Genomic DNA, 23,500 nt, shown 5'->3' with positions numbered 1-23,500 from the left:
CTAACACACAACCATGGGACCAACCTGATGAGGAGGACTATCTGTGCCTGAACTGAAGAAGGGAGCTGAGACAGGATGACTATCTATTGAAGTCACTGCTTGTTTGCTTTGTCTGTGTGTCGTGGAGTGGTAGCTCCCACTTCAATAATTGTGCATGCTGTTCCTGTTTTAAGCTGAATAATAAAGGTAGTTCTGATGAAGCCCTGTGAATAAGCCTCGTCATTCAGGTGTAACAGAGTGACTCACGGATCACAACTCATTATACCAAAAAACCTTGTACCTCATGTTCTCAGTCCTTTTAAATGGCCTTTTGACAAAGTTCAAGTAAACTGACCTCTATACCATAAACACCTGATGGATGGAGTGCTTTTGAAATGGCTGTCCTTTACAAGTGTTGCTGTTTCAAATGATGATTTCAGAAGCTCTGTTAGAGTGAACATTAGGTTTTTGGTCACTTCCCTAACCAAGGCCCTTCATGACCATTTGTTTAGTTTGGCCAGACAGTCCACTCCAGGAAGAGGCCTGGTGGTTCTTAATTTCCTCCATTTCATAATTATTGAGGCCACTGTGCTCTCTGGAACACCAAAAACCTTAGATATTCTGTTATTTCCTTGCCCTAATCTATGTCTCAGCACTATTATTGTGGAGGTCAATAGAGAGTTCCTTGGACTTCATGGCTTGGTTTTTGTCCTGACATGCAGTGTGAAATGCAGGGCATTTTATACACAGATGTGTGACTTTCTAAAAGCTGTCCAAATCAGTTTGCCACAGGTGGACACAAGTCTGGTTCTAGACACATTTAAATAATAATTTAAGGAAACAACACTGATGACCACAATTTTAGAGTGCCATTGGAAAGAGTCTGAATTACTTATATACATGAAACATTTCAGTTATTCACTTTTATTAAAATTGCAACCCTTTGTGAAAACATGTTTTCACTTTGTCATTAGGGGTTGCTGAGTGTGGACTGATGGGGAAAAAAATGGCAAATTTATCCATTTCAAATGAAATGCAGAAAAAACTTTCTGAATCCAGTGTAAACGTCCTATAAAAGACCCAGTCCTCTAGACAAAGCACAACTAACTCAATATTTCCATTTACAAAAGAGCATTTAAAAATTCTGATTTGTAAATTATAATATAGCTGTCAGTAACATTGCTGATATGAAGGGCTTTTTTAGCACTTGGCATCCAATGAGAAGTCAAGCAAAATGACACCTTTTAATGGCTGACTGAACAGATTTCAACATGCAAGAGGCAGCTAAAGATGTTGCCTGAAAAAGGAGCCTCATAAGCTTGCATATTGTAATTTGTTCGGTTAGCCAATAAAAGCTGTTATTTTTCTTGACTTTTCATTGCATCCATAATGGCTAACATGGTAGAACACCCTACTACTACTACTGGCATCCAATGAGGTAGTGTATTTTCCTTTCTTGTGTTGTTGTTGTTGGCTAAACTTGAACATTCAATTTACATTATGGCTGATGTGCACCAGTAAAGTAGCCTGTAAGATTTGTGTAGGACCTCCTTTTATTTCTGTGGAGAAGTCTTCACATTATGTGTCGGCAGTATTTAACATAAGTGAAATATGTGGATACATATTCTGAAAGTAGCATCATGGCAGAGAATTTGTAAATAAGAAAAGAACATGTAACAGGTGGAACGGTGGCACAGTGGTAGCGCTGCTGCCTCTCAGTAAGGAGACCTGGGTTCTCTTCCTGGATACTTCCTGCATTGAGTTTGCATGTTCTCCCCATGTCTGTGTGGGTTTCCTCTGGGTGCTCTGGTTTCCTCCCACAGTCCAAAGACATGCAGGTTAGGTGCATTGGTGATCCTAGTGTCCCTAGTGTGTGGGTGTGTGCCCTGCGGTGGGCTGGCGCCCTGCCCGGGTATTTGATCCTGCCTTGCGCGCTGGGATTGGCTCCAGCAGACCCCCGTGACCCTGTAGTTAGGATATAGTGGGTTGGAGAATGACTGCCATGTAACTGCATATACAAATAACTATGTGCTACACAATCGAGCATACACTCTCTCTCTGCCCCTTTTCAGCTCTGGGACAATCTAATTACCAGTTAATAGCATAGAGAGCTGGTGAAATGTCAGAGTCATATTTGGGTGTCTTCTGTTTGATAATCTACGACACGATGTCATAATGTACTACCTACTGGATTTAGTGTCCTTCCACGATATAGGTATAGGTATATAGCAACCAATTGTTAATCCCTTTAGAGTCTGAGGCACTGTTTATCCACTTGAACATAAAATAAAATACTCACTTAGCTCACAAAACAGATACTTTTATTCCTGCAGTTTTTTATTCACTTGCACCCTCTGAGAACTCATAATTTCATTCCAAAGGCAGGCTGCCAAGACATCCTGTGGATACGAAATAACCAATATATTCATCAAAATAGAAAAACTGCATCCAGGCAGGGCCCCAAAAGGCAGAAATGTAAAATATGCTTATGGACTACTTTCACCTTATCTCATCCTCACAGGGGACTACTTTCATGGTTTGTCCAATTACAAGTTCACTTGTATCTAATAATACCTTAATACAACAAACATCTTAATGCAAATCTGCAAAAAATAGGCATATGTTACACTCCACACTGACTTTACAGTATTAGGCCCACCTGTACATTAACACAAATAGCCTGCTCCTCCATCCTGCCAACCATGTGACTGCAGCTCAATACACTTAGTGTGCAGATATGGCCAAAAGGCTTAAGAGTTGTAGGACCAAACAGTGGGATCCATGTGACATAGACTGTAGCGAGATTTTTTTGTGCTATATTAGTGGCCCACATTCTCCTGGGATTTTTCACACACTGCAGTCTCCATAGTTCACAGTGAATGGTGTGAGACGCTTAAAGTTCTAGGGGTAAAAACATGTTGCTAATGGCAGAAGACTGCCCATACCTATTGAAGATAACATCAAGGCCGCAAATCCTCAAATAATAGCTCTGTCAAGAGTGGTGTAAACAAGGGATTCTCTGAACATGCAGCATTGGAACCTTAAAGCAGATGTACAGCAGTAGAAGACTACACAAGGTTCCACTCCTGTGAGCTAAAAGCTGGAAGATGAGGCAGCAGTGCGCACATGATGAGTAAAAGTGGGCACCTGAAGATTAAAAAATACCACCTTCCTGATGAAACTCCTTATTTGCTGCATCATGGAGATGACAGCATCAGAATTTAGCCCATACATCATGAATCTGTCATGCCTTAAGTCAATGCTACAGGTAGTAGATGCACAATGGTGCGTTTTAGGCTTCGAAATACCAGCTGAATATTATTTCAATTCCAAAGCACATCAGGGTGTTTTGCTGGCCATGTGCATCTCTTTATGGATGCATTTTTACTCTTTTACAAATGGATAATTCCATCAGAATAATGGGCATTGTCATGAAATACACATCCTCTCAAGCTGGTTTCAAAAACACAACAGTGGCTTAAATCCTACAGAGCATCTTTGGGATGAATTGGAGGAGAAAAGCCACAGCATGCATGCTGTCTGTCGTGTCACACAAGTGCATTGGAGGTCTCTCTCACAGGCTGTGTTGAGGTATGTGATAACCTGCCAGAACAAGAGGGGGCACTGCCACTAACCTTGTCATCTTTTTCTCACTCTGCAGTTGTGAGACATTGTTCACTTAGCCCCACCCCTTCCAGTCCAACCACCATACATCCTGGACATCTCAGAAGGAATGGTAACTCATTTGCTCATACTGTACCCTAGACCGGGGAGAAGCACTAAGACGTGCCTTTTTCATTCAAGTTTCTTTTCATTTTTTGCCAACATCTTTGGACAAATAAAAAGGACTTTCCGGAAGGTATCCTAAAAATTCACCTGTTTTGAGTCTGTCACTGCTGCACCTGACCACAGTGGACAAAAAATCCATAAGAACTGCTTAATGTAGCAAAGACCAAAATCCTTAATGAATGTTTCCAGAACCTCACTGAATCCCTGCCTCAAAGAACTTGGGCTGCTCTAGATGGAAAAGCAGGTTCTACACAGTTTTAAACAGGCTTGTCTAATAAAGTGGCCACTGAGTATTAGTCAAAATGTAGTGCAGTTTTCAATTTTCATAATGATGGCAAAATTTAAGAATGCCTGAGAGCAAAAGTAATAAAACAGTGTACACATAAAATATTCAGGCTCCTTCACTTTACACATTTTGTTATGATGCAGCCTTTTACTAAAATTATTTTAATAAATTTTTTCCCCCATCAAGCAACACCTAATACACCTGAATGAATAAGTGAAAACAGGAAATTAGTTATTTTTGCAAATATATTAAAGATTAAAAATTGAAATATCACATTGACACAAGTACTGTACTCAGACCCTATTCTATCAATCATCATTAAGATGTTTCTACACACTGTTTGGAGACCACCCATGGGCAATTCAATTGAATCGACAAGATTAAGAAAAGTACACAGCTGTCTATAGCCATGAGGCCAAAGGAATTGCTTACAAAGCTTAGAGGCAAGATTGTGTCCAGGCAAAGATCTAGGGAAGGCTACAAACAAAATTACAGCAGCATTGAAGGTTCGTAAGACCACAATGGCCTCCATGATTCTTAAAGAAGATGTCTAGATCGAACATTACTCTTCTTAGAGCTGGCCGACCAAGTAAGCTGAGCAGCTGAGCAATTGGCAGCGAAGGGTCTTGGTAAGAGAGGTGATCAAGAATCTGATGGCTGAGCTCCAGCGAACTTTCAAGGAGGCTGGAGAAACGTCTAAAAAGGACAACCATCACTGCGGCACTCCACTGATTTAAGTTTTATGGCAGGGTGGCCAAATGGAAGTCTATCCTCAGTAAAAGACACAATAAAGCCTACTTGGAGTTTGCAGAAAGGCACCTGAAAAGATTCTCTGGTCTGATGAAATAAACATTGAGCAGTTTGGCCTGAATTCTAAATGTCAAATCTGGGGGAAACCAGGCACTACTCATCAGTGGTACAATACCATTCCAACAGTGAAGTATGGTGGTGGCAGTATCCTGCTGTGGGGTCATTTTTTCAGTGGTTGAGGGAAAGCTGAATGAAGCAAAGCACACAAATTTTTTAATAAAATTGTGCTCCAGACTGCTCTGGACACTGAGTAACAGATTTGAATATTTGTGTCAATGTGATAGTTCAGTATTTTATTTTTAATAAAGCTGAAAAATAGTTCTAATATCCTATTTTAGCTTTGTCATTCTGGGGTACTGAGTTTTGCTTGATGTAAGAGATAAAAAATTAAATGATTTTAGCATAAGGCTGCAACATAACAAAATGCAAAAAATTCAAAGAGATCGGAATACCTTTTCAGTTCACTGTATAAGATATATTGTTTAGCGACAGTTGTATTTTTAGCATATTGATATTTTTGAATGTTCTTCCTGTTACTGTGCTACTCCATTAGATTTTTTTGTGGTTTACAGTAAGATTTAATTGGCTTTACTGACGTGTTCTTTTTGGTTGAACATTTACTGTGGTCGACACTCCCAATTATAGACTGCGTGGGCTCACCTCGTGTGATGCTTTACTTAACCAAGAATAATTTCAGTCAGATACTATAGTCTGCAGAGTGTGAATTCATTTTCCCATCTGTTTCAAGGCTTCTGCAAGAGTTACATTTGGGCCTCACTGTGGCAAGTAATACAGAGACAGCCAAAATGACTCAGACAACACTGCTGTTTATTCCTCACAGTGTTTAAAATAATTAGTCATTTAATGTTTTATCTGGAACCTGGCTAGGTGTTTAGGTTTATTTTCTCAGATCTTTCTTTCTTTCTTTCTTTCTTTCTTTCTTTCTTTCTTTCTTTCTGTCTTTCTTTCTGTCTTTCTTTCTTTCTTCTGATTTGCTGTTTGCAAAATATGTGGGAAACTGTCCATGAGGTGACACTCCTCTGGTCATGGGTGACTTCAATGCAGTCACTGTCACTGACAGGGCTGGCTATGAGGATTGTCTCTGTCCCCATGGGTCTGGTGACTGTGGTGAAAGTGGCTCCATGTTCGTTGACTTTGCAAAAGGTCAGGGGCTGCGAATAGCTGGAACTGCATTGTTGGACTTGGTACTCCAATACTGGTGGTGCGGTAAAGGACATCGATCACATCCTCGTGGGCAGATGCTTGAGTCTCTTGCAAAACTGCAGGGTACAGAAAGAACTTCCCAGTTTGTGAATGCTGACCACAGACTTCTTGTTGCTACTCATAGGATCCAGCTTAAGTCCAGTAGGTTACCAGCTACTGGGAAAATAAGCCAGACTTCAAGACAAGGCTGTTTCTAATGAGTATGCATGCAGTTTGTGTGAGGAACTTGCAGATTTGGGTACGACTGCTGATCCTAATGTGATGTGGGAGACCTTCTGTGACAAGATCCTGAAGGTTGCTGAGGGTTGTGTTGGTGTTAGTGGTGTTCACAGAAGGAGGTGTTTCATCTCACAGGGCACCCTAGATATCATCGAGAAGAGTTGCAGCACATGGCTCAATGGCAACTCTGGTCTGTACCGGGAACTGAGAAGGACGGCTGCGAGGGCTCTGAGGGCAGATAAAGAGGTGTTTGTTAAAGAGGAATCTGTGAGCAAGTAACACATCATCTGTGGTCTAGCAACCCACGTCCTACTTACAGAGTAATCAAAGCATTACGCACATCCAAATCTGTTCCTCAGACAGTCACAGAGCAGCTGATGGAATGGTTCTTACGGATGACACTGCAGTTGTGACCCACTGGGCTGGCTACTTTGAGCAGTTGTTCAAAGCTGATCCTCCGGCTAGGATGTTGGATATCTCTGGGTCCACGGTTCTTGAGGCTGATCCTCCAATTAGCTGTGACCCACCCAATCTCACTGAGATTGCACAGCTGGTGAACCAGCTGAAGGGGGAAAAGGCTGCAGAGATCTGTGGTATCCGGGTGAACTTATCCAGGCAGGTGGTAAGGCTGTCCTCCTGGCATTGCAAGCAATCTTTGCTTCTATTTGGGAGACTGGCATCATCCCAACTGGTGATCACTTGATCATCTATCAGCGACCTGAACAGTCTGGTTTTATGCCTAAGAAGACTACCATCGACCGCATCCTGGCACTGAGAGTTCTTATGGAGTGCAAGCGCGAATATTGGCAGAGTTTTTTTCCAGCCTTTGTCGATTTTCATAAAGCGTTCGATTCAGTTGATTGAGCTAACCTGTGGGACATCCTGAGGTTTCGCGGGATCCCTTCGAGGCTGCTGGATATCATGGCTGGCCTATACACTGGTACTGTCAGTGCTGTGCAGAGTGGGAGAAGAACCTCTGTGTTTTTCCCAGTTGATTCTGGGGTTCATTAGGGGTGTGTTCATGCTCCTACTCTGTTCAATGCTTGTATGGACTGGGTGTTGGACAAGGTTGTGGGGTCCAGCGGCTGTGGGCATCTGTTGGTGAAGAAAGATTCACGGATCTTGACTTTGCTGATGATGTTGTGATCTTCGCGGAGTCAATGGAGGCTCTGATCGGGCCAATTGAGAGACTAAGTGAGGAGTCTGAGTGTCTGGGCTTGTGAGTGTCCTGGATAAAAACCAAGATCCAGGCCTTTAATGACCTCTTGGGCACAGCCATCAGTAGTGTGTCTGTCTACGGAGAGAGTGTTGACCTTATTGAGTGGTTTACTTACCTTGGCAGTGACATTCATGTCTCTGGTGACTTTTCCTATGAAGTCAGTAGACGGATTGGGAGAGCATAGGGATCATGAGGTTGCTGGAAAGGGGTGTGTGGCGCTCCAGATATCTATTCAAAAGGACGAAAGTCCAAATCTTTAGAGTCCTGGTGCTTCCTGTCTTGCTATATGGTTATGAGACATAGACACTATCCAGTGACCTGAGACGAAGACTGGACTCCTTTGGTACTGTGTCTCTGCAGAAAATCCTTGGGTACTGTTGATTTGACTTTGTGTCGAATGAGTGGTTGCTCATGAATAAGGCACATTACCTGCATTGTGAGGAAGCGTCAGTTATGGCACTACGGCCATGTGGCGCATTTCCCCGAGGGTGATCTGGCTCGTAAGGTCCTCATTGTTGGGGACCTGAGTGGCTGGACCAGGCCAAGGAGTCGCCCACATAACACCTGGCTGCGGCAGATAGAGGGTCATTTCCGGAGAGTGGGACTGGACTGCGTGTCTGCCTGGGGGATTGCTAACTGGGATCCCGATGTAGTGGGTGTGACAACACACTGTACCAGTACATGCTCCCCAAATTGACTTGATTTGACTTGTTATAATACATCTGAAGCTGAGGCTATACATTGCAATTTTTGCATAGTTTCAATGGTACGGTGGTACGTCTTAGAGGATTTGAAAAAATGGGCGTGGCCCTCTGCTGCTTGTGGTATACTATGGTCATATCTTTACCTGAGGGATGATTTTAGAAACTGCTATACATTAAAAAAACTCTCTCTATTATAAAGAGAAATCTTGCAACAAGACTTTTTTCCAAGAGATTTGGTCAAGTCCTGCCCTCATCTCAACCATTTTCAAACATGCCTATGGTGCATTCAACTCTTATTTGTGAGAATGCTTTTGTCAGACACAGTTCCTGCTCTCTCAGTTCTTATAAATTGTTATTTACATTTTCCTCATTTAAAGTCGTTTATGAAAAGTCCTCAGTTTCATCCTTTAAATAAGCTTTTCTGGACAGTATTTTTAGACATATAATCTCTTCTCAATTCTATATGCTTCCGTTAGGTCAGATTATCTCAGGTTACAACGTGAGTTACCACAGCTATGCTGATGACACACAGCTGTACTTATCAATAGCACCTGATGACACCGACTCTCTTGATTCACTAACACAATGTCTTACTGGTATTTCTGAATGGATGAATAGTCATTTTCTCAAACTAAATAAAGAGAAAACTGCAATTTATTAATTGGCAATAATGGATTCAATTAGGTTATCAGAAATAAACTTGATGCATTAGGATTAAAAGTTAAGACGGAAGTAAAAAACTTAGGGGTAATTGTTGACTGTGACCTGAATTTTAAATCGCATATTCATCAGACCACTAGGACAGCATTTTTCACTTAAGAAACATAACAAAAGTTAGACCTCTTATATCATTGAAAGATGCTGAGAAATTAATTCACGCTTTTGTTTTCAGTCGACTAGATTACTGTAACGCACTCATCTCAGGACTACCCAAAAAAGACATAAATCATTTGTAACGAGTGCAGAATGCAGCTGCTAGAATCCTAACTAGGAAAAGAAAATCCGAGCACATCTCTCCAGTTTTGATGTCACTACACTGGTTGCCTGTGTCATTCAGGATTGACTTTAAAATACTGCTTATGGTTTATAAAGCCTTAAATAATCTCGCTCCATCTTACATATCGGAATGTCTGACACGTTATATTCCAAATCGTAACCTTAGATCCTCAAATGAGTGTCTGCTTAGAATTCCAAAAGCTAAACTTAAAAGAAGTGGTGAGGCGGCCTTCTGCTGTTATGCACCTAAAATCTGGAATAGCCTGCCAATAGGAATTTGTCAGGCTAATACGGTGGAGCTCTTTAAAAAACTGCTGAAAACACATTACTTTAAGATGGCTTTCTCCTAACTTCACTTTAACTTAATCCTGATACTCTGTATGTTCAATTCATCATAATAACTATTCATAGTGGCTCTAAAATCCGTAATGACCCCTACTCTCTCTTCTCTCTTTTTCCGGTTTCTTTGTGGTGGTGGCCTGTGCCACCACCACCTGCTTAAAGCATCATGATGCTCCAACATTGATGGACTGAAAGCCAGAAGTCTACGTGACCATCATCATCAAGTCCTTCCATTAAAACCCTAAATACAAAGAGGACTGTTTCATTTATGTTAGGTAGATTGCCCAGAGGGGACTGGGCGGTCTCTTGGTCTGGAAACCCTGCAGATTTTATTTTTTCTCCAGCAGTCTGGAGTTTTTTTTTGTTTTTCTGTCCACCCTGGCCATCGGACCTTACTTATTCTATGTTAATTAATGTTGACTTATTTTTATTTGTTATTGTGTCTTCTATTTTTCTATTCTTCATTTTGTAAAGCACTTTGAGCTACATTTTTTCTTGTATGAAAATGTGCTATATAAATAAATGTTGTTGTTGTTATTTGTTTAGTTCAATGAAGTCCTTTTCTGGACAATAATTTTACACATTCTAGATAACATGTCAACAACTAAGCGAAGAAGAAAAGGCAGCGCGTCAAAAAGAGGCCCAAAAGCGTTGGAGAGAAAAGAATTCAAAAAAGTGCAAATTCAGAAAATAAGGAAAGTAATAATCAGCTCGGACCAAGTGGAATTGAGAACCTAGCAGGACCAAGTGGAGTTGGAAATAAAAGCCAAAGATTAGAAGACAAAGTACATGTCATAAAAAGGTTTAAAAATGCTAAAAAAAAGGTTCAAAAGCGACATACACATGCAAAGCAGGTTAGAGATTATGAAAGTACTAAAATTCGAGTCTCAAAAAACTAATAGTAAAGATCACATTAGTGCTAACAAACGGAAAATATTACTCAGTGAATTAACGGAACAGCGAAAAGAGATCTAATATATGGACATAGTTGATATGACAGAAGTATGTAGATATTGTTCAGGTTTAAAGTTTAAGTCGGAGACTTGTAGATCATCCAATTCATGTTGCCATCAGGGAAAAGTAGTGTTTCAACCCAATGAAGAGGCATATCCGGAAGAATTAAAGGATTTGTTGTTTGGTGAAAGCGAAATCCACAAACACTACAAGCAAAATATCCAAATCTACAATAATCTGTTTGCGTTTGCAACATTCAGTGCTCAAAACATAGATTTACACAATTCAGGACCATACACTATGAGAATTTGTGGTCCCACATTAATTAAAGCTACGAGTTTAATTTTGAAAAAATCACAATTCAGTCAGGTGTATATTTATGATCACAGTGAAGAGATACAACATAGAATCGAAAGAGTTAAACAATCGGACTATTAGAAATTCTACAGCTAATAATGGATACAAATCCATACGTCCAAAGCCCCCTAGTCTTATAAAATAATACTTGGTCAATTCTTCTTTTGGTTGGGGTGATAGAGTGGATGATCTCTGGGGACATTCCTTGGGGATATCTATAACAAATGAGTGCAATTTTATAGCAATTAACAATGTCCAATTGTAGAATATGGAACATTTTGAAAAGGGAGTGAAAATGTGCTGGTATAAATTAAAACTTGTTCTCATTACAGCGCTGGGAAGAGACCAGAATGCTGAAATAAATGCAGACAAAGCTTCTATGTGGGCGCATAGAGGTTTACTTTCTAAAGTATGCACATCAAATTAAATTTTTGTTTCATTCATTTCCATCACCAGCTACATTTTCTTTCCTAAATTAATATTATTTACCTTAAATGTGAATGTCACACTTTTTAATATATATATTCAAGACCACACTGACCATTACCTATTTTAAAACTCTCATTGATTTGCATAAGTATTACCTGGATTTCATCTGTCACTCACGAATTCAGATGTTTCATCGATGGCAAAGGTACTTGTGTTTTCCTTGCATGGAGTGGTTCAAAAATGTACTCATCCTGATCAGACGATTTTATTAGAAGTATTGTGAATCATTTTCATCTTCAATTTGTTGTTTGTATTCTTCAACTTTAGGACTAGACAATATTCATTTTGAACTCTCAGTTACAATCCTTGCTTTGATTAACAGCAACATCTCTTCTTTCACTCCACTTTTTCCCATTCTAATTAATTATTCAGCATTACAATATCTAACTTTAGTATATTATTGATGTTGCACCAGCTATACCATGCCGTGCCGCCCTTCTCAAACTCAATACAGAGAAGTGCTTTGATCAGATGAATTGGGCCTGTTAGTGGCTGTACTCTTTACTACTGCAATTCTACCATCCTGCTCAAAATCTAAAAAAATTCCCAACCTTTAATATAAACGTGCCAGAAAAGGTTGTTCTCTCTTCCCTTTACTTTTTAATCTCTCTCTGGAACCACTTGCTGTTGCCCTCCACAAATTTGATCTTGCCTTTAACCTGTTGACAATATTCTGCTTTTCTTAGGAAATACAGCATCAGATGTTTGACATGTTCTGAAATATTGACTGAATGTAAGATCAACTGAAGCAAAACAACTCTTCTCTCCTTGAATCATTTATGCCAAAAGGCACCTGTTTCTCTACCCACCCCGTTAGCAACTTCATTTAGGTTACTTAGTTTTGAGATTTCACCCTGGTTCAAAATATTGCCACATCCATGTGTTTTGAGAGGTATTAGGGATTTCTCAAGTGCTGGACTACTCTGCATTTATCTTTTCATGTTATTTTCAATTTCAATTATTAAAATTAATCTTGTCCCCTGTTTTAATTTTGTTAGGGTCATGCTTCCCCTCACTCCTCTCAAATTCTGGACTGATGTTCAAGCTCTCCTTTCCATGTTACCTCTAAAATTCTAAGGGACCTTCCATAAAGCATTTGAGCACAGCTCGAGATAAGTCTGATGTAGGTGTGTCCCTTTGGACTTAAAGCTTTATCACTGGGTGTTTACTCTTCAACTGCTATTTTTTTTAGTTTACCTTTCCTTCTACTCCCCTATCTCCATTTTCTATTGAGTGTAATTTAATCACTCTCCGTCCCACATTACTATCACTTTTTCCTCTGTTTAAATTGTAACCCACTTCATAATTGTTCCTCCCAAGGGCACATCTGAGATTCAAGAAATTTAGTGACATTTTTGACTGCTTGGATCTTCTCCCGCTCCATTTATGGTATTCAAGGATTTCTATCTCTTCCACCTGGTGATTTTTCTACCTCCACCTAAAATAAGTCCTAAGAACATGTCGTGTTTCATTGTGTTTCTCACTTTCTCTTGCCCATTCTGTGATATATTTTGCTCCTTAACCCCTTCTTAGGAATTAGTCTCCACACTTTACACTATTCTAACTAAGCTGTGTCTGGCCCCTTTACCACTCTCCTGTGATAGAATAATAACTTTAAGAGTATCTCTCTGGCCTCCAAAAATCCTAATCATCAACACATGTAAATTTGTACAACATTGATATCTTACCCTATAAAGTCATGAGACTTTCATTTTTAATTCACAATCCGGCTGATTCCCTTTAATAATTTATTTCAGCACAAAATGGTATAGTCAGAATGAATGGCTTTTTTTTACAAGCAGGTTGTGGAGTCTCCAGTTGTGACAGAATAGAAAAAAAGTATTTCAAAAGAAGCATTGGTAACCAATCACTATTTACTAGGTGAAATATGATGAAGCACAATAACTCAGCTTGGTATGGATCACTGATTCTTCAGATTTCCTTTTACTTTCATGTATGTGTTGGTTAATTTTTGGGTGTAATCTGAATGCTGCATTATCATATCAGCAATCTGTGGAGGATGGTAGCATGGCACATGATACAAACTTTGTCATTCCTCCTTCTGATTATGCTTTGTATTCTCATTAATTAGGCTAAATTGGAGTAAAAATGCAAATATGGCTCATTGAAATGAATATTCACAAAGAAAAGGTTGCTTCCTGTAAAAATGCTATTTTACTTTTTAGCATATTTCTTGAATGTGCATATATTATCGCCAATACCTGTCTGTGGATGAGGTATCTTAGACAACAATGAAATGCTATCGATAATTTTGTTTGCATTGTACAGAGGTTATATTCTAGTTTTGAGTTCCACAGCGAGTCATTGCCCATGTGTAGTTTTCCCTTTTTCTCTGCTGGGTACTCTGGTTTTCCTCCAACATGTACAAAGACAAGCTGGTCAGGTTAACTGGAGCCTCCAATTTGGCTATGTTGGGGTGAGTGGGCCCTGCGATGGACTGCCTCCTGGCTTGTACCCATTACTGTTGAGCCTCCCTGTCGAGGGAGGTTCTGGCCTCTGTGGCCCTGAGGTGTAGGTGGGTTCTCAGAAGAGAAAAGATAAATATAAGATCAAGAATAAAATCATTCTGTTTGGAAAGCCTTCTCCCTGTTCTCTCTAATTACTCTGGTTTTCTGGCCACATGTCAAAGATGTTCATGTTAAGTTAACTGGCAAATGTAGATTGGCAGGTGTGAGTGTGTGAGTGAATACTCCTTCTGATGGCCTGGCATCCCATCCAGGATTGCACATTACTGAGTGAACATTGCCCCTTGCAAACCTATACTAGAATCAAAGGGTTTTAAGAATGCATTAATGGTGTGAAAGGGTAGAAAATGTTGTGGACAATCACTTAAATGTACAATTCCCCCATAACAATTTACTTCCAGACTCTTCTCAGACTGTAATCAAGAGCGCTACAAATCTGATTCTAAAGACTGCCTTATATGTTGAACTGCGTCATTCTTCTCACACTCCTGATTGGTAGATGTTGTTAACTCTCTTAGATGTCCTCTTTCATATCTGACTCAGGAACCACGTGACTGACTGGAGAATTTCTCCTTCAGTTCTCTGAAAAGCCAAGCCCCTCTTAAAAATATCATTCCCCCGCCTGGCATTCCAGATTCTGGAGCACACAAAGAGAAATAGCAAAGTACTGGGCCATCTGGCAACCAGAGATTAAAGGGAATAAAGCAGACTTTCTAGCATGGAATTCCTGCATATACCAAGTCACCCCTGTTTATATCACTCATCAACTAAGAAATGCAGCCCCTCTCACATGCTGTTTGAAGGCTCTCTTTAAAGCCCAACAAAGCTGGAGATGATCCATCAACTGGAAATAAATACATAGAGGAACACAGCATTAATAAATACGCGGAATGACACGGCTTTAACCCAGTGCCCTTTGAAAAATGAGGGCTTTTTCATTTATTCTTAATTTTATGGCTGCCTCCACAGATCCACAGTAGGAGCAAAATGAACAGCTCTAAATTTTGATAAGCAGAAGATGCCGAGGTGTATGCATTTAATTAAAGAGCCAGATCACGTCAAATGCTGCATGGAAAATGTGTTGAGGACAACTACTGTTAAACCATGACCATATTTATGTGGCCATCATAATGGTGCTTTTTTTGGTAAATTATAGCTTTCATGGCTTGCTGGCACTGACTTTGTTATTACACAGCTCGGATGCTTTCTTTGTTTTATAATTGATGTTTAAAAGTAGAAAGCAGAGTGGTGAATTAAGAAGTGTTGGCATTCCAGCTTGATTTGGTCTTTATGTTTTTTTTCCTTTTTTTATGAACTGCAATATCTCACTGTTGAAACTCAGTACAGTGTCTGGGCAGGGCACAGTTCCACATAGTCAGAAAGCCTGCAGTTTTCTGAGTATTGCCTTCTCTTTGTACCTGCCATTATGGACTCTGTGCCCCCATCACCCCGTACTGGAATATGTATTGAAGTAATTTTAAAACCGAGAACACTGAAATTTAGGTAACTTCAGGCATTCATTAAGGAAGGGAGAAACAAATGTTACAAGGTTCAAATCCATTAATGGGATTTGAGAGATAGGAAATGGATGCAGACCCATATTAACTGCAATTCACTTTTTTTGAAGCCATTATCCATCTTTATTATTAATGGTAGTATTGTAATTTTCACAGAATACAATGAAATTATTACTTGGTTTATGTTTTTACTCAAGGCAGCTTATAAGATCATTATTCCTTGCAATTATTTACATATACTGGTTATCTGCTTTATATATCAAAACACAAAGATCTGTATGTTCAGTTCCTCAGTGCAATCTGATTGCTCATTTTGGCTTTTGGTGTGAGTGAAAGAGAAAGTGTGAGTGTTAAACAAATGAGGATGAGTAAAGGTGGATGCTGAGACAGTCACCTTCAAAGATAGAAAGTATAAAACCAGACCGAAGGCAAGAAAGACACCTCAAAAATAGTGAAGCAGGCTTTATGAAAAATCACTCGAGAAAGGGAGTGCTGGCAAAAAAAGAGGTTCAGACACACACTGAAAGTACACATGTGGCAAAGATAGCAATTATTAATAAATTATTCTGTTACTAGTCTTCAACGGGAACTGTGGCTCATTCACTCTTCAACAAAAACACCATTTCCTGTTTAGCTAGAAAGCTGAAATTTGGCAGGATGGTACATCTAGGACAGTAGGTATCAGCTAAGAAAGGACATTTTAATGTAGCAAAATGTAGGGGTTAAAAAACACGATAGAAAGCTTAAATACCCTATAATCTCAGAAATATCTTGATTTGATTGAAATTTGATGAAGTTGTACAAAAAACTAAAAATTAGTCAACAAATGCTTCTTTATTTGCTGATATTCATTATTAGTAATGCTGTAACAAGTTGGACATTCTAAAGCACTGCATTCCCCATTTTGTAAGGGAGCTGACAATGATTGCACAGAGAAATGAAGTGTGTCGGTTTATGCAAATGTAGGCTGTCTGCAGAAGCAAAGTAAGAGGAGCAAAGTTTGTTGAAACTTAAGGAAGATGCATTTAGCAAGTACTTGCCACATGTTGTGACTGTGAGTGTAGTCAATTTTACGTAGCTGAGCCAGTGAGAAAGGTTTTTAATATTTATTACCGATCCACCCCTTCATCTCAGTTTCAGCCTTATGCAAATATCAAAGTGGGGACTACAATTCCCATCAGCCAGTGCACTGCTTGCAGGCAATTTCATCAGCACTCAAAAAGTTTAAATAAGGGCATTGACAATTGTGCCATGACATCAAAAGTAGTGCTGTGTTTTCTTCACTTAGCCACTTTGTGATAATAAATTTTATTGACTTGCTGGATTTGAATGTTTATCTTAGAGCTTCTGGCCTTGCGGCCCAGTTTTACATTTTTAAACTCCTTGGCTACCAACAGACAGCATTTGAAGTGTGTGTGTGTGTGTGCAATTAGTGAAAGGAGTGCAGTTAGAAAAGGGGAAAACTATTGCACAGTCGATCACTTTGACAACAATAAATCTTAGATAAACTGATTACACTACTTTTTTAATATAACCTTGCATTTTCGAAAAAGCCATCACTGTTGCCTACCTGCATATTGTCATTAAACTCACAATACCAATCAACAATTGGTGTTAAACACTTTTTGAAGTTAAAGAACAAATTGAAAAAACACTACAAATTAACTGATGGAGCCCAGTCATGATTGAACAGAATGAAGATGATTTTTTCTATAAGTGACAGAGATGCTGTTTTTCAGAATGTGATAAGAAAAGAAGAGGATGAGGCTTTTGAGTGAGTAAAAGTAATTAGTAACTTTTTTTTGTTTATTCAAACCCACTGTATACTGTAGAAGTACTAAGTTTAGGCCAGAGATTCTCAAACTGTGGGGTGGCCCCCCTGGGGGGGGCGCAAAGATGTGAAAAAAAGAAAACAAGAATCAAAAATATGAAAAATACATCTATTGAATGTTGATAAAAGTTAGGTAGGTATAATAAAATACGCATCTATGATATATCATTAATTAAAAAGAACAAATTAGTATTAGTGAGCTCCTTTCAAAAAACGTTAGGGGGGTGCGATTAAAACTGTTATGATAACTTGGGTCTCAAATACGTAAAGGTTGAGAAACGCTGGTTTAGGCTTTGATGCTAATGGAGATTTGAGATTTTTAATAGTTTTGGGCTTTGAATGAATCAGCTTTAAATCATTTTTGTAACATTACCAAACATATATACAGTATTTATATATGTGTATATTACAGTGGATTCAGACCTCTTCACTTTCCACATACTTTATTGAGGTGTAGATTGAATTTTAAAATGATAACTTTTCCAAATTTGCCCTTAATGTACTCTGAATAACCCATAATGACTAAGCGAAAACATGTTTTCAGAAAGGTTTGCAAATTTATTAAAAATCAAAAACAAAAATATCTCATTCATATAAGAATTCAGACCCTTTGCTGTGGAACTCCAAAGTGTGGTCAGATGAATCCACCGGTGGCAAACTGAATTGGCTGGACATTGTTTAGAAAGTCGCACACCTGTGTATAAAAGATCCACAATTCACACTACATGTTAGAACAAAACCCAAACCATGAAGTCCTAAGAAATCTCTGTAGACCACCACAATCAAATAGTGGCGAGGAATATATTAGGGCAAGGAGACCAAAAACATTTCTATAACTTTGAGTGTCCACTTGAGCACAGTGGCCTCTACAATGCTTAAATGGAAGAAATCTAGAACAACTGAGTTGTTCTGGCTAAACTGAGTAACCAGTATTACATATGTGCATCCTGGAGACAATCTCAGGGCTCATTTATTAACTGTTACTCTCTGAGCTTAGAAGGATGTACTGTTGTCTAATGCCTTTTCTCTTTTACCTACTACAGAAAGGATGACTTATGTCACTTATGGTTTCTGCCCCCCTGAACTCACTCCTTTTGGCTTACAGTCATCATAACTGGCTCTAACGCCATTTTGGGTGCAATATGAAGAAATCTTGTGCAACATTTGATTGATACTATTGTTTTTCTTATTGGACATTGCAATATACAGGGATCTCTACAGTGCCCAATTCTTTTTGACCTTTCTTCAGTCTTCTTACTCTAGGCAAGAAGGGCTGTGGTCAGAGAAGTGACCAAGAACCCAGTGGTCACTCTAACAGAGGTTCATAAGTCCTTTGCTGAGACGGGAGAACCAGTTTGAAAGACAGTCTGAGCAGTATTCCATTAATCAGGTGCTTCTGGTAGAGTGGTTAGACACTTCCTGCCCAGTCTAATGGAGCTTCAGAGGATTTACCAGGATGAATAGGATAAACGACCGAATTCTAGGTGTACAACATCTTGTAGAGACTGAGCCAAGAAGACTTGAAGCTCTAATTGCTCTACAAAATACTGAATTAAGGGTTTCAGTTATTGAGTTTTAAAAAATTTGCAAACCTTTCTGTAGAGAAATGCCAAACAAAATGACACATTTTATTGGCTAACTAAAAGGATTACAATATGCAAACTTTCAAGGCAACTCAGGCCCCTTCTTCAGGCAAGATGTCAGATTAGGGGCTGAGTTGCCTCGAAACCTTGCAAATTGTAATATTTTTAGTTAGCCAATAAAAGGTGTCATTCTGCTTGGCTTTTCTCTACATTCATAATGGCTAACATGGTACAACACCCTAGTACTATAAACCTTTCTGAAAATGTTTTTGCTTTGTCATTATGCATTATATGGGCGGCATGGTGGCGCAGTGGTAGCGTTGCTGCCTCGCAGTTAGGAGACCTGGGTTCGCTTCCTGGTGTCCTCCCTGCGTGGAGTTTGCATCTTCTCCCCGTGTCTGCGTGGGTTTCCTCCCACAGTCCAAACACATGCCGGTTAGGTGCAATGGCGATTCTAAATTGTCTAGTGTGTGCTTGTGGGTGTGTGTGTCCTGCGGTGGGTTGGCACCCTGCCCGGGATTGTGCCCTGTGTTGGCTAGGATTGGCTCCAGCAGACCCCCGTGACCCTGTGTTTGGATTCAACGGGTTGGAAGATGGATGGATGGATTATGCATTATTGAGTAAAGACTGAAGAGCAGAAATGGCAAATTGAATCCTTTCTGAATCCACTGTAAATGTATATTAGGGCTGGTAAACATTTTTTAATCCTAATTAATCACGACATTTCATCCAATTAGTCTCAGTTAATCGCATGGTTAGCCAAGATGGTTTTTGGTTGCACAGTCATGTCCAATATTCTCTGATGAACGCTTTTCACTGCTCAAACTCTGAACACTTGTGGCTTTTACACACAGTGCCTACAATTAGTGTCCACTCCCTTGGAAGTTTTCATATTTTTATTATTATGCAAAATTTAATCACAGTGTTTTATTTGTTATTAATTTAGATCACTTTACAGAGCTGTTTTTGACAATTAAGTTTTTGACATTTTCTGTTGATTTGTGTCAAAAAACCCAAAATAAATCCACTGTGATTCAACATTGTAAAACGATAAAATGTAAAACCTTCCAAAGGGGGTTGATTACTTTTTTTAAGCACTGTAAATCATGGATAGGTAACACGATTGTCCCACAAGAAGGTAAAATGCAATCGGATTGACTTCTGTCAGCCCTTTATCTTCAAGCAGTCTGTTGCAAACCATTTTTCAATATTGATAGTCAATGCTTTAAATTTTGTTTCATTCATAAACATGGATCCAGCTGTACACTCATGGTTTGTAGTCTGGCATGCATTTTGATGATGTTAGTTTTTAAAAGCGGCACATTAGATATACCAAAGACATTTTATTTCTGTGATATTTAACATTCGCCAGCACTAAGTATACAAATATCAACATGTTTGTCCTTTGAACCATATGGGAAAGTTTTAAATCCAAAGCAACCATCATTAACTTCATCTTTCTCAACCATTGTTAAATGACTAGTCTTGATATGAAGGAGTGTTGAACAACACATTCATTAAATCAGATTAAAGAAGAAAAAGCGTTCTAGATTTGAAGTTATTCACATGTTTTAATACTTTTAAGTTTGACAGGCCTAATATACTTAAATGTCCCGCTCCAGTCACTTACAAGGCAGCTTACACACATTTAGCTCCAGTCATGCAGTGAGCTGAACTTGTAGTCTCCAGTAATGTCCCCGTGTCTTAGCCACTACACCTCACTTCTTGCCACATATTTAATCCTTTTCACAGTTGGTTTTCTGTCATGCAAAGCCACTTATATATTTCAAATCAAAGTCAATCAAATAATGAGTTGTATGTGTGTGTAAGTTGATAGTACAGGAACATTAAAAAGTAAAAAAAACACATCTCTAGTTTATGCAGTGCTTTCACAGTGACTACCTTACTGGGATGTATTTTTACCAGTGACATTTCCAGCTTAAGATTACCAAGCCTACATCATTTCTTCCTTCATTCATTCTTCACAGAACATTTGTCCTCTGTCCAAAACTTGGAGTGAAGCTCACACATTACAGTCTCCTAACTTGGTCATCAACTCTTCATGTCTACAGGAGTGTCCGCAATACAAGCAGGCCATTTTCTTCAGCCTAGCCATGCCTCTGATAGCTCTTAATGTAAAATAAAAAGGAGCTTGGGTACTAATCAGTGCCCTCATCTACTACCCTTACAAAATCAACTTAACTTAGAAACTGAGTGCCATGGTGACATAGAGGTTAGTAGCTCCGGCAGACTGGGTTTAAATTCCAACAAAGTCAAAGTCTGTGCGAAGTTTGCATGTTTCCCTTCTGTCTGTGTGGGTTTTTTCTCCTCTTACTCCAGTATTTATTTAGTATCTCACACACACACACACACACACAGAGTGAATCTGGGACCCCAGAACTCCAATCCAGCTCACAAATCTATAGACCTGCTGACACACAGATCAACAACTTAAACACATCTACGTCTAGTCAACAAAGGGAGCTTCACTTCAAGTAATAAATGCAATCCACATCTGTAGGACAGACCCTCTGTGAAAACCAAAAATTCAGATTTCTTTTTTTTTTTTAATCACCTTGAATTTTAAACATTTTCACTTTGGTAGACATTAAGGAAAGGAGCGTTCAACATCACACAACAAGCTTACATAGGTTTCTCAGATTCAACTTCCCTCGGCTGCTCTGGCTGGCAATGTTTTTTATTTTTCATTTTTTCATTCTCTCATCATCGTGGATGATTTCTTAGCCCTTGCGTATAGACAATAATTACAACAAAACAGCATATTATTCCGACTAGATTGGCTTTGTCAGTGGGAAATATGCACAACAATTAAAAGCACAGCAATTGTTTCTTTATCTAATTAGTATTATGTGTGTTTTACAGCTGATAGTCACACTGAGATTAAGCACCATTAGCTGAGCCCCACTGAAGATGGCTATGATTACCTGGAAACAATGTTTGCTAATAATATGTTTCTGGGCTCATTATGTCTTACAAGAGATGCTCGACTTCTCTGTGATTAAAAAGAAATAAATAAATAGCTTTCCCGTGTGCGTTCATGCAGAGCCAGAATCGAGCAATTTGCCTTCCCAGCCCAGCCAGGCTTGCCCAGCCCCAGTTGTGCTGTGCTCAGCAGCTCCTAACCTGCGGGGCTTGGGGTCGTTGAATTCCTCGCACTCCAGCGCCTGCAGGATCTGCGGTACTCCACCAACAGCTGCGGCCTTGAACTCTGCGTTAATCAGAAAGCAAGTGCTGAAAGGCCCCCTTCAAGGTTACACCGCAAGGCACTGACTGCCAGTACGGTTTGTGCATCAACGCCTTCAAAATTCCCAGCTGCCCATCATTTCAGCACCGGGAAAGCTCTCATAGGGAAATTGCCGGTGCTCTTACTTGTGTAGGAAACGCCAACCTCCTGGGTGCAAAATGTCTCACCTGTTAACCAGCTGACACAAAGGACTTCCCAGAACCTGCTGCCACTGTGGATGGAGCTCGTGGAGTTACGTGATCCAGTCCCAGCCACGGGCCCCCCACCCCTCTCTCTCACTGACTCTTCAACTGCAAAGCCAGACCAGCTGGCTTTGGATTGCTGCCTCCTCGCCCCAGAGAGGGACGATGTCTCAACCACTGCCTTCTCCCTCTCTCGTTCTGCCTTTCTGTCTGGGGGGATCAGGGTGACAGCAGCTCGAAGGGTGGGATCCCAGATGCATGGAGTTATCCCGGGCATGCGTTGTTTGACAGGGCTTGGCTGAGAGGGGCTGGCTGGAGCAGCCGTAGCTGTCACTCAAGCAATCAGAAGGATTTATTTTTATTATTGTTAATATGAAGCAGAGAGAGAGGGGTGTACAACGGCAGTGGAGATAAATGAGGACAGATGCCCCATTTGGGGGATGGGTGGCTCCTAACATTGATGCCAAACCAAATAGACTTTTTGCATTGGGCATTGCCACCACATTGCACCACACTGCTTAATCTGAGCTAAAGGTGAATGGGCTGGAGTAAATGCTAGAAAAAAGGTGGAGGTACATTCTAGCTTGCTTTTACCTTCTGTGCATAGCACTAGTCAATGGTCAGGTAGCCGGGAGTAATGATGATCATTGGCTTTGGGCTATTTTGGAGTGTTTTACTCATCTTGTTGGCTGAATTATATTTTTTCATTCTTTCACATTCTTTTGCATTGCATTTTGTCATTGCTTAAGAAAGCATCCCTAAAATCTGAGTAATCCTCGTAACTTCCACTCTAACAGGAACCCCAAAAAAACAAAATCTGTATCCAGCTGGTCCTCCCATTCCACCTAACACTTTCTCTCCCAAAGATCTTCAAACAAAATTTCCTCATTTTGCATTCTTTCACTGGAGCCTCTTTTCCTAACCCTCCCTTGATCTCTTTCCGTCGATCACCTAATCTATACAACCCTTTTGCTTGCAGTTCACTTCACAGTGGAGAGCCACATTCTTTACTGAGGACTTTGAGCTGTAACAGGAACCGCTGTGTCACTTGCCAAGTGTTTCCTCAACAATTCCCTTCTATCTGGTCCCTCTGGTAAATTCAATATTAAACAATTGGCCTCTTGTTAGGCTTAAAATCTTATTTGCTGCATTTCTTGTACAAAGTATCCAGCCATCTACATACAGTAGGTGAAAAAGGGAGACGGCTAGCAGACCATTTCGTAAAGCACGCTTAAGATGTAAAAAACAAAGACGTTACAAAGTTTATT

General features: G+C 39.8%; 1 protein-coding gene across 12 annotated transcripts in view; it reads right to left on the bottom strand.

Annotated features, from left to right (window-relative positions):
- The window catches only part of mef2aa (myocyte enhancer factor 2aa), a 534,066-nt gene extending 511,626 nt beyond the window's left edge, over positions 1-22,440 (bottom strand). For 8 of the 12 annotated variants that reach the window (XM_039773276.1, XM_039773281.1, XM_039773283.1 and 5 more), the window contains exon 1: positions 22,218-22,439. The gene's annotated coding sequence lies outside the window, so the exon portion shown is untranslated. Of the gene's footprint in view, positions 1-22,217 lie in introns of all 12 variants that reach the window. The other 4 variants (XM_039773273.1, XM_039773279.1, XM_039773284.1 and 1 more) reach the window with 2 other exon arrangements.
- Positions 22,441-23,500: the final 1,060 nt, after the last annotated feature.

The sequence above is a fragment of the Polypterus senegalus genome, chromosome 12, assembly GCF_016835505.1.
Source record: "Polypterus senegalus isolate Bchr_013 chromosome 12, ASM1683550v1, whole genome shotgun sequence".
NCBI classification, from domain to species: domain Eukaryota; kingdom Metazoa; phylum Chordata; class Cladistia; order Polypteriformes; family Polypteridae; genus Polypterus; species Polypterus senegalus.
The sequence above is the reverse complement of the archived record's forward strand: the minus strand, read 5'-3'. Positions and strand labels throughout refer to the sequence as shown.